Genomic DNA, 11,405 nt, shown 5'->3' on the forward strand with positions numbered 1-11,405 from the left:
GGCACCTGTGTTGGTGGTACAGCTTGGCTATTGTGAATTGCTCTGCTATAAACATTGATGTGGCTGCCTCACTATAATATGCTGATTTTAAGTCCTTTGGGTATAGGCCAGAAGTAGGATAGCTGGATCAATTGGTGGTTCCATTCTCAGTTCTCTGAGGAATCTCCATACTGCTTCCCAGATTGATTGCACCAATTTGCAATCCCACCAGTAATGTATGAGTGCACCTTTTCCCCACATCTTTGCCAACATTTATTGTTGCTTGTATTCTTGATAATAGTCATTCAAATTGGGGTGAGATGAAATCTTAGGGTAGTTTTGATTTGCATTTTTCTACTTGCTAGAGATGGTGAACATTTTTTTTTTTTTATATATTTATTGATCAGTAGTATATCTTCTGTGAAGCGTCTGTTCAGTCTCTTAACCCATTTATTGATTGGGTTATTTGTATTTTTGGTGTTAAGTTTTTTGAGTTTTTTATAAATTCTGGAGATTAGTGCTCTATCTGAAGTGCATGTGGAAAAGATTTTTTCTCCCACTCTATAGACTCTCTCTTCACATTATTGATTCTTTCCTTTGCTGAGAAAAAGCTTTTTAGTTTGAATCCATCCCATTTATTGATTTCTTGTTTTCATTTCTTGTGCTCTAGAAGTCTTGTTAAGGAAGTATGACTCTACGCCAACATGATGAAGATTTGGGCCTACTTTTTCTTCTATTTGGTGCAGGGTGTCTGTTCTAATTCCTAGGTCCTTGATCCATTTTGAATCAAGTTTTGTGCAGAGTGAAAGATATGGATTTAATTGCTGCGTATGGATTTCCAATTTTGCCAGCACTATTTGTTGAAGAGGCTATATTTTTAGCACTTTTGTTTAGTATGACATAACTGTATTTATATAGATTTGTCTCTGTCTTCTGTTCTTTTCCATTGGTTTACCTGCCTATTCTGGTGCCAATACCTTGCCATTTGGGTTACTATTGTTCTATAATATTGTTGAAGTTCCAGTAGTGTGAACTGCTTCATTCTTCCTGCTTCACTCTTCCCGCTAAGGATTGCTTTGGCTATTCTGGATGTCTTATTTTTCCAAATGAATTTCCTGTGATTGCTTTCTCTGTTTCTATGAGGTACATCATTGGGATTTTAATTGGAGTTGCAATGAATCTGTAGAGCGCTTTTGGTAGTATGGTCATTTTTACAATATTAATTCTGCCTATCCAAGAACATGGTAGGTCTTTCCATATTTTAAAGTTTTCTTTAATTTCTTTCTTTAGCATTCTGTAGTTTTCATTGCAGAGGTTTTTCACCTCTTTGTTAGATTGATTCCCAAATATTTTATTTTTCTTTTTGAGGCTATTGTGAATGTGGTAGCTTTCCTAATTTCTCTGTCAGAGTATTCATCACTTATGAATAAAAATGCATAAGATTTATGAATGTTGATTTTATATCCTGCTACTTTGCTGAATTCATTTATTAGTTCTAGATGTTTTCTGTTGGAATTTTTGGATCCTCAGAATATAGAATCATGTAATCAGCAAAGAGGGACAGTTTGAGTTCTTCTTTTTCTATTCATATTCCTTTAATTTCTTTGGTCTGCCTAATTGCTCTGGCTTTTGTTTCAAGGACAATGTCAAATAGAAATGGTGAAAGAGGGCATCACTGTCTTGTTCCAGTTTTCAGAGGGAAATTTTTCAATTTTTCTCCCTTTAGAATGGCATTGACCCTAGGCTTAGAAAAGATAGGTTTACAATGTTGAGGTGTTTTTACTATCCCTATTTTTTCTAGCATTTTCAAGAATGAAGGAGTGCTGCATTTTATCAAATTATTTTTCTGCATCTATTGAAACAATCATATGATTCTTAATTTTAAAGTCTATTGATATGATGAATTTTACATTTATTGATTTCTGGATGTTGAACCAACTCCCTGGGATGAATCCCACTTGATCATGATGCACTATCATTTTAATGTTTTTAAGTACAATTTGCCAGAATTTTGTTAAGAATTTTTGCGTCTATATTCATCAGAGGTATTGGTCTGAAGTTTTCTTTCTTTTATGTGTCTTTGTCTAGTTTTGGTTTTGGGGCAAGGTGATACTAGCCTCATAGAATGAGGCTAGCCTCATAGAATGAGTTTGGAAGGGTTCCCTGCTTTTATATTTCATGGAAACTTAGGAGTATTAGTATTAGTTCTTCTTTGAAGGTCTTGTAGAACTCAGCTAAGAATTCATCTGGTCCCAGGCTTTTCTTGGTTTGTAGGCTTTTGATGGCATCTTCTATTTCATTGCTTCAAATTGATCTGTTTAAATTGTGTATATACTCCTGATTTGGTTTGAGTGGACCATATGTGTCTAGAAATTTGTCGATGTCTTCAAAATTTTCTATTTTGTTTAAGTATAGATTTTCAAAATACCTTCTAATTATCTTTTATATTTCAATAGTGTCTCTTGTGGTATTTTCTTTTTCACCCTGAATTTTAGTAATTTGAATTTTCTCTCTCCTTTTATTCATTAGTGTGGCTAAGTGTTTATCAATTTTGTTTATTTTTTCAAAGAATCAACTTTTTGTTTTGTCAATTTTTTCAATTGTTTCTTTGGTTTCAATTACATTAATTTCAGCTGAGATTTTTATTATTTCCTGGCTTCTACTACTTTTTGTGTTTATCTGTTCTTCTTTTCAAAGGCTTTGAGATGTAATGTTATGTCATTTATTGTTGACTTTTTATTCTTTTATTGAATGAGCTCAATGCAATGAATTTTCCTCTTAGTACTGCTTTCATAGTGTCCCAGATAATTTGATATGTTGTATCCATGTTCTTGTTTACTTCTAAGAATTTTTTATCTCCTCCCTGATGTCTTCTGCTATCCATGTATCATTCAATAGTGTATTATTAGTCTCCAGATGTTGGAGTGGTTCCTATTTTTTATTTTATCATTAATTTCTAATTTCATTTCATTATGATCTGATAGAATGCAAAGTAGTATCTCTATGTTTTTATATTTATATTTTAGAGTTGCTTTGTGGAATAACATATGGTTTATTTTAGAGAAGGATCCCTGTGCTGCTGAGAAAAAAAAAGTGGTTTGCTCATCGATGGATGGAATATTCTATATATGTCTATTGAGTCTAAATTATTGATTATATTATTGAGTTCTATGGTTTCTTTGTTCAGTTTTTGTTTGAAAGATCTATCCGGTGGTGAGAAAGGTGTGGTAAAGTCACCTAGTATTATTAGGTTGTGATATATTTGATTTCTGAAATTGAGAAGGGTTTGCTTGATGTACATAGGTGCTCCATTGTTTAGGGCATAAATATTTGAAATTGTTAAGTCTTATTGATTCATGATTACCTTAAGCATTATGAAATGTTTTTCCTTATCCCTTCTGACTAACTGTGACTTGAATTCCAGTTCATCTAATATGAGGATGGAAACCCCTGCTTTTTTTCTGAGTCCATGTGTATGATGTATTTTGTCCCATCTTTTTACCCTCAGTCTGTGGATCCATGCAGGGCCAACTGGTGCTGGAGATCCTACATTCTTAATATATTAACATCAAGTCTAAATTAGAATTTATGGCATATTTAAGAATGGCAAACAACTTAGAGTGCTATACATCGATTTGCCTTTTTGTAGGAAGCAAATGGACTTGACTACACATATATGTTAAACTTCACAAGACATTATTGTAGAATATTCTGCCAATATTTCTCGGTAGTTAAGTATCTTATTTAACCTTTGCAATGATGATTATCACAGCCTGCATTTTCATGCTTCTTTCTAGGATTGTTTTCCTTCTCCCTGAATTATCCTCTCATATTTCTTTTAGCAATTAGGTGTGATTGTAACAAATACTCATCAGTGTTGTTTATCAGAAAATATTTCTCTTTTACCCTGATTTTGAAAGGTTTTGTCACTCAACCCAGAATCCTATGCTAGTGGCTATTTCTTTTTACAATTCTGATGTATATTGCAAATACTTTCTATTTTTACTTCATGGAAAATTTATCTTGTCTAATTGTTCTCTCATATCTTTAACTTTCTATTTACTTTGGCTATTTTATGATTTCCTTTTCACTCTCAGTCTTTTGCTACCTCGTTTTGATGTGATTAGTTTTCTTCTCCCTCTAAACTTACCAAGAGTTTTATGTTTACTTTTTTCTATGAATTCTATTTTTCTTCTGATCTTTTCTCTACTCTTTTTGCTTTAGTCTTAATAAATTTTACTGACATGTTTCTGTCACTAAACATATTTGTCTGTTCTTTGTACAGCCTGTATATTTCTTTCAGTTTAGCTGAATTTCAGGTTTTTTGAAATGTTTCCTTTTCTCATAAAATATCTGTTATCATATAAATTTTTAATATATTCTACACATATTTCCATGTACTGTGTATACCTACATTTTTTTTTTTTGGGGGGGGGTGGGAGTTACTGGGGATTGGGGATTGAATTCAGGGGCACTTATCCACTGAGCCACATTCTCAGCCTTATTTTGTATTTTATTTAGAGATAGGGTCTCACTGAGTTGCTTAGCACTTCACTTTTGTTGAGGCTGACTTTCAACTCATGATTCTCCTTACTCAGCCTCCCAATCCCCTGGGATTACAGAGATGTACCACAGTGCCTGACTACATTTCTTATGATGTTATTTCAAATATTTACTTTTCTCTTTTGTTCCAGCCATTTCTTTTGGCCTCCTATCATTCCTGGTTATTTGGTTTGAATGTTAGGCATTGCATATGAACCATTAGAGAGGTTTTTTGCTGTGTTATCATGTTACAGAAAGGAATTTATTTTATTCTATCAGAATATTTAATGACAGGTTACCCTGATTAGTGTTATCCAGTTTATTAAGTAGTGTTGTTTTACTAACATTTTCAAGCATGCGGGTCGTTAACAGGGTCAGTGAAACAGAGAGGTCTGAGATATTGAAGGTGACTTCCCAGAGTCTTATACCTGCATTGGACTTGTGCAATTGTAGAATTTTTTAAAAAGTCAATGTTTTTTACTAGGAATCGTCTCTCAATCCCTTTACCTAGAAAGGAATTTTCATGAATAACATTTTTCATCATAGCACAAAGTAATAATTTATAATTTTTTTAATAATTATTTGTCTCTTCTATTTTATTACATGCATCTTTTCTGGCATTCAGAACTCATTCCCTCCTTAAAAGAAAATTTTGCATCTTAGAGATTATACTTATTTGTAAAACCCATTTATGAACAGAATATTCAATATAATAGCATTTAGAATATAGATATTAAACTACTGCTCTGTGTGTCAGCACCAAGTAAACCTTTTCCCAGTCTTGGATATTACTCTGAGGAGTGAGAAACTGGACAGACATTGGCAGTAAAAATGCTGTTGAATAGAAATTTCTCTAGTGAGCAGAAGGCCAAGAATATAAAAGAGAGTATTTAAATGTGTGTTGTCTTCACAAAGCTGAAATGTGGGTAGACAGCTTATTGCTGTTTTAATGGCACCTTGCAGAGATGAAATTAACATTTGATTTACATGAGTGTCCTTGGGCAGAGGCAATTGTGACTACTCATATCCATTGATATGAGTTGAATTAGTTTTAACCTCTCAAAGAAATAATCTAGAAGTCATAATGAAAAACTAAATGCAGATGTCCACTTAATACACAGTGGTACTTCAAGCAGTAAGAAAGAGATTACAGTGTAATAGTATTTTATACCTATTAAATAGCTGTCCTTTAAGGAGTCAAAGGAATTTAAGCTATTTTCAAATGTGATAAACTAGTCACAGAATGTAATGTTATAATTTTGAAGGTAATCTGTGATTTAGGACTCAGAAAACTAGTAAGTTAGAAAAATCCAGGGTCACCAACTCATGCCTTTGGGACCTCTGAGGGTCCAAATATGAAATAGCCTCTATGACATTTTAAGAAAGGGTTATACTGTGATCGCTTGGGAGGTATAAGTCTTGTTTAAAGGCAATAAAATTCATTATTTTGCTGAAAAAAGAAAATATATACAAAGGACACATGACCCCAAGTCTACTGATTTTCAACCTGCAAATGCAATTAGATCTCTTACTCTTTCACACAACTTTTAGATTAGCAGGCAACTTTCCCAATTTGAAGAACAGATCACCAAAAGTAAGAAATATTCTAAAGCATTGGATTTTTCTTACTCCAAAATAGTTATAAATGATTTACTGAAATCCTACAGTATGTATAAGAACAATTTTCCAAGTTTTATAAAGAGAAACAACCATGCACTCAAATTAAGTGAATTACTGAAAAATCCCAGAATACAGAAAAACATAGTGAATGGAGTACTGTGTTCCAGTGTGGATTATGTCACTGATAGTTGCAATATTCTCTGATAGAAAACTTAAGTATCACAGGTTGAATAGTATCCCCCACAAATTCATATCCACTCAGAACTTCAGAATGTGATTTTATTTGGAAATAGGGTATTCATGAATATAATCAGTTAAGATAAAGTCACACTGGATTGGGGTTCACCTTAAATCCAAGAACCTGCATTCTTTTAAGAACGCAATAAATACTCAGAGACACACATATACAAAGACCATGGGATGATTGTTGAAAGACTGTAGTGATGTAGCTGTAAGTCAATTAGTATCAAGGATTGCTGGTAACTACCTGAAGCTAGTTGAGGGGTGTGGACCAAATTCTCACTCAAAGCCTTCAGAGTTAACCAGGCTGACACCTTGATTTCAGATCTCTGGACTCCTGAAATATATCAAAAATGTTCTGTTATTCTAAATATGAGTTCCATGGTACTTTGTTATGGTAGCCCATGGAAACTAATACAGTGAGAAGAAACACATTTTTTATTTTACTAGTAGAAATACTGAATATAAATATCATAGCCTTCCTATTACCTAACTTGTGAAACTCAGAAATGCATGCCATAATAAAAGTACAGAGCCAATCCAAAAGTCCCTAATTTATTTTTTGCCATATTAATTGTTTTAGGGACATCCTCACATCAATGGCTGAGCCATCTTCATTACTTTCAAAGTTGATAATATAAGTACTATTTTAGGGGAAATATTGTTCACTGAAACATTTGCATTTTTAATATCTTAAAACTTTGTAGCCTAAAATTATAGTTTTGCTCTATTAATGTTAAGGCAATGACAAGCTGCCAGAAACAAACCTCTGTTATTCTCTATTTTCAAACCTTCAGAAGCTGGGCCAGTAAGAGGATGAAAGTTTTAATGCAAGCAGCAACTAAGATAGTGACTCCATCAAGACAAGTGACAGGACATTTGATTTTTGAAACTCAGGTATCCAAGTTCTAGATGAGTTGACATTTTTCCTGTGTGCATTTCACCTGAAAATGTGATTCCTATACATAGAAACTCAAGTGATCCAGAGAAAGATGGCAGGTATAAAAATAAATGTAATGACATTTTCAGTAAAGGAGAAAAGGTAAATAACTAAACACCCATGATGGAGATTGTATGTGGAAATTGAATATAACAAAGGATGTTTGACAGTTGATTTTATTGAAGGGTTCAATTACAAAAGGAAATAGTACTATATGATGTTTGATTATATTAAAACATACAAGTAAACATTATTACTTGTAGCTAGGAGGAAAATATAGGTCCACTAGATTTTTTTAATCTGCAAATGAGTATGCAGTATTACATTTACAAAACGAACCTATGTGAAAAAGTCATAGCATACCTGCGCTACGAAATAATGTTCACTGATTTCTTCATTTTCAGTCTAAACACATTTTTAAACAATTGATTTTATTGACGAGAACTGAATTTGAAAAATGAAACTCACTTCAGGTCAGTAATAAGGAATTTCTATTTTAGAAACAGGTCCTCCAGCTATATGATAAGATTGGATAGATTAAAATTTCAGGAATTCCTTGATAGTAGACTTCATTTTAAATATACCATTATGCATGCACAAGGTGCTGGGTTCAATCCCCAGTACTGCCCCCCCTAAAATACATATATATAACATTATAGTTGTTATTATTTTTTCAAATATGAAAATCTCACTCAGAAACAGATACAAAACAGATACAGAAACAGATACTTAATAGTACAAAGATTATTCGTGATATCCTATGTAATCTACAATCCAAGAACCTGCATTCTTTTAAGAAACAATAAATACTCAGAGACACACATAGACAAAGACCATGGGATGATAGTTGAGAAGACTGTAGTGATGTAGTGATGTAGCTGTAAGTCAATTAGTATCAAGGATTGCTGGTAACTACCTGAAGCTAGTTGAGGGGTGTGGACCAAATTCTCACTCAAAGCCTTCAGAGCTAACCAGGCTGACACCTTGATTTCAGATCTCTGGATTCCTGAAATGTATCAGAAAAATGTTCTATTATTCTAAATGTGCGTTCATGGTACTTTGTTATGGCAGCCCATGGAAACTAATACATAAAATACATACTGTTATAAAATCTACAGTACTATCACATCCTTGGATAAATATCTTTTTTATTTAATGAACTTGTTCCTGACTCAACCATTCTTCCTGGTAGATATTGCCCCTGGCCAAATTATTCTGGCATTCACATGCCTTATAACTCTCTAAGTCTCCTGAAGAGGACAGGGTCTAAGGAAAATACAAGTGAACAGCTGTTGGAGTGAAGTGTCTTGGGATCTGGTTAATAATAACAACAATAGCAACAGCAACAATAATGATACAAGAAGGAGTACATACTGAGGGAAGTGTTCACAAATCTTAAGCCAAGAAGTAAAGACACACTGAGAGACTGGGGTCCCTTAATTCCTTTTGAGAGCATGTGCTCATTGACCTAGGAACTTCCCACAAAGCCCTACTTCTGAAAATCCACAGGACTTCTCAATACTGCTGTGCTAAGGACCAAGCCTTTACTTATAGACCCTCTGGGGACACTCATCTAAACCATAGCAACTAGATATATAAAAATTTGAGTTGAGTGTCACTGGGTTTTTGAGTTGATTATAGCCTACAATATGGAAATAAACAACTGGAGGTTACTACATAGAGGTCACATTTTCAGTTCATACATAACAGTGTTATGATAAGGTTGGTTAATTTTATTACCAAATTTTATAAAATACATTTATTGAATATGATACATATTATGGACATATTTTAAGAATGTAAAGTAATTATTAGCGTTTTTTTTAATCAATATGATCTACAGTTTAAATTTTACTTTGCCTTTATGAAGATTGTTGAATACAACCAGGTTGATCTCAAATAACTTCCCAGATATATCCTTCTACCCAGTAAGTTAGAGATCAATATTGACAAAGCATTTAGAATTTTATTTTAGCTTCTAGGGAAGTTTTATTTTAGCTTTAGCTTAACGTTTTAATTTTATATAAGGCAAAGTTTAGTTATCACATCTTACATCATTACTAGGTGATGCTGAAAATCCACGTTAGTTTATCTGCTTTAAACCTTGTCCAATAATCCACAAACTGGTTCAGAAATAAATGTCACCTGAATAAAATGTATTCTATGGGTTCATTCATAGTGTCAATTAGATGAAAAAATTCAGTTACTTGACTAAGGGAAATATGAAATAAAATAGACAATTAACCATCCTAGCTGATGAGAATATTTCAGGAAAACAAAAGAAGATCAAAGACTACTTTACACATAAAAAGACAAACGTCAGAAGAAACACCAGTTAACTCTTGCAGACTGAGAAATATGATAAAGCAGGTGAGTGTACATCTTGTTAATAAAATTTCATTTTATTTAATTTCGATCCTATTTTAAATCTGATTGCTAACTTTAAAGAAATGTCATTCATTTTTCTCCTTTGTTCATTCAACATCCTGAACAAACTATTATGTCAACTAACTTTTTACTCTGAGTATATTTTTTAGCCTTATCCTCCTACAGACATCTGTCTATACTTGATTGTGGAATCAAGCCATCATAGAAGAAAGAAAGAAACGACAAGTAGAAAATTTCAGTGAAATCTCTCTTGGAGCAATTTATGGTTGATCATAGGCAGACTTGTTGCATCAGATAGGCTCTATGGCCACCTGGGTTAAACTGATGGATAACCATGTAAGAATGAGCAAGTTCCAGTGTTTCTTCTAAGATCATTTTCCCCGTTAAATGGAGATGATTCTACCTTGCCTTAAAGAGTAGTTGGAGAAATAGTTAGATAATCCATGTAAAATTCCGAGAACTAGGTTTATTACATATTGCTTGTTTGTATAAGGATTTGGTTAATGATTTTACAGGATAGAGGATTAAAAGTTGATTTCAATATCATAAATCGGTAGTACCATTAACACAGATGTGGAAGCGTTACCTCAAAAGTTTAGTTTTGCATGTTCTTGGAGGTCTATTAGCAGGGAAGCACAAGAATGAAATTTCTTGAGGGATAATAGGTGTTAATACAAAGTTTACCTGAAATACTGTATCAGAACTATTGTAACACACTAGGCATTACAGGGTGGAAGAAGGAGACAATACTCAAAATGAAACGGGGTCCCAGTTCTATCAGTTACTGATTATTGTTGAACCACAGCTGTTTTTTTAAAAAAATTTTAACTATAAGAGAGAATTTGTATACTGTATAATTTTTTAGTTATTTTATAGCCATCAAATTCTGTGGTCATTTGTCAACAATTTCCATGTTTTTTAATAACATCTAAACTTTTTTTTAAAAAACAGTTAACTATTTTATTTGGGCTAATGATATAAAATCCACTTAAATATAGTAATAGCATAGGCGTGGCTCATGCAATCATGTGTATGAAATTACTGCTTCGGGGATCACTTATTTAAAAATCAATCTCTTTGCTTAAGAGGGTTACAGAGTTCCATTCAAATTTTTATTTTTTAACCAAAGACGAGAGTCCTCATCAAAATTAACCTAAATTAAGGCAAAGAAAGAAGACAACAGGAACATGCTTTGTGAAATAAATTACTTTTTGAATTTCACTATTTTTAGTGGAGCATCACTGACACATTAAGTTTTAGGAAATTTTTTTAAATTTATTTTTATTGTAAACAAATGGGATACATGTTGTTTCTGTTTGTACATAGAGTAAAAGCATACCATTTGCATAGTCATACATTTACATAGAGTAATGATTAGGAACTATTTCATTCACTTTACCTATGATAGAGCAGCAGGATCCTACTTTGTAGAAGTACTTTCAAAGATACCATTGGACCAAACAAACTGTAGTTCACATACTGAAAATAGAAGATTTTCCTCGTTTCATGTTATATTTTTGAATCATAAAGAAAATTATATAGATACGTAAGCTTCAAAATACAAGTACAGAACAAATTACTTGAGTCAATGAGAGTAATTAATAAGATATAATAATCAAAATAGAATACAGATTTAAAGACTCTACTCAAAATATCAGTTAATTTTAGGCTACAGTTACTTTGTACAATATTTTAT

The sequence above is a fragment of the Sciurus vulgaris genome, assembly GCF_902686455.1.
Source record: "Sciurus vulgaris genome assembly, chromosome: 6".
Taxonomy (NCBI): domain Eukaryota; kingdom Metazoa; phylum Chordata; class Mammalia; order Rodentia; family Sciuridae; genus Sciurus; species Sciurus vulgaris.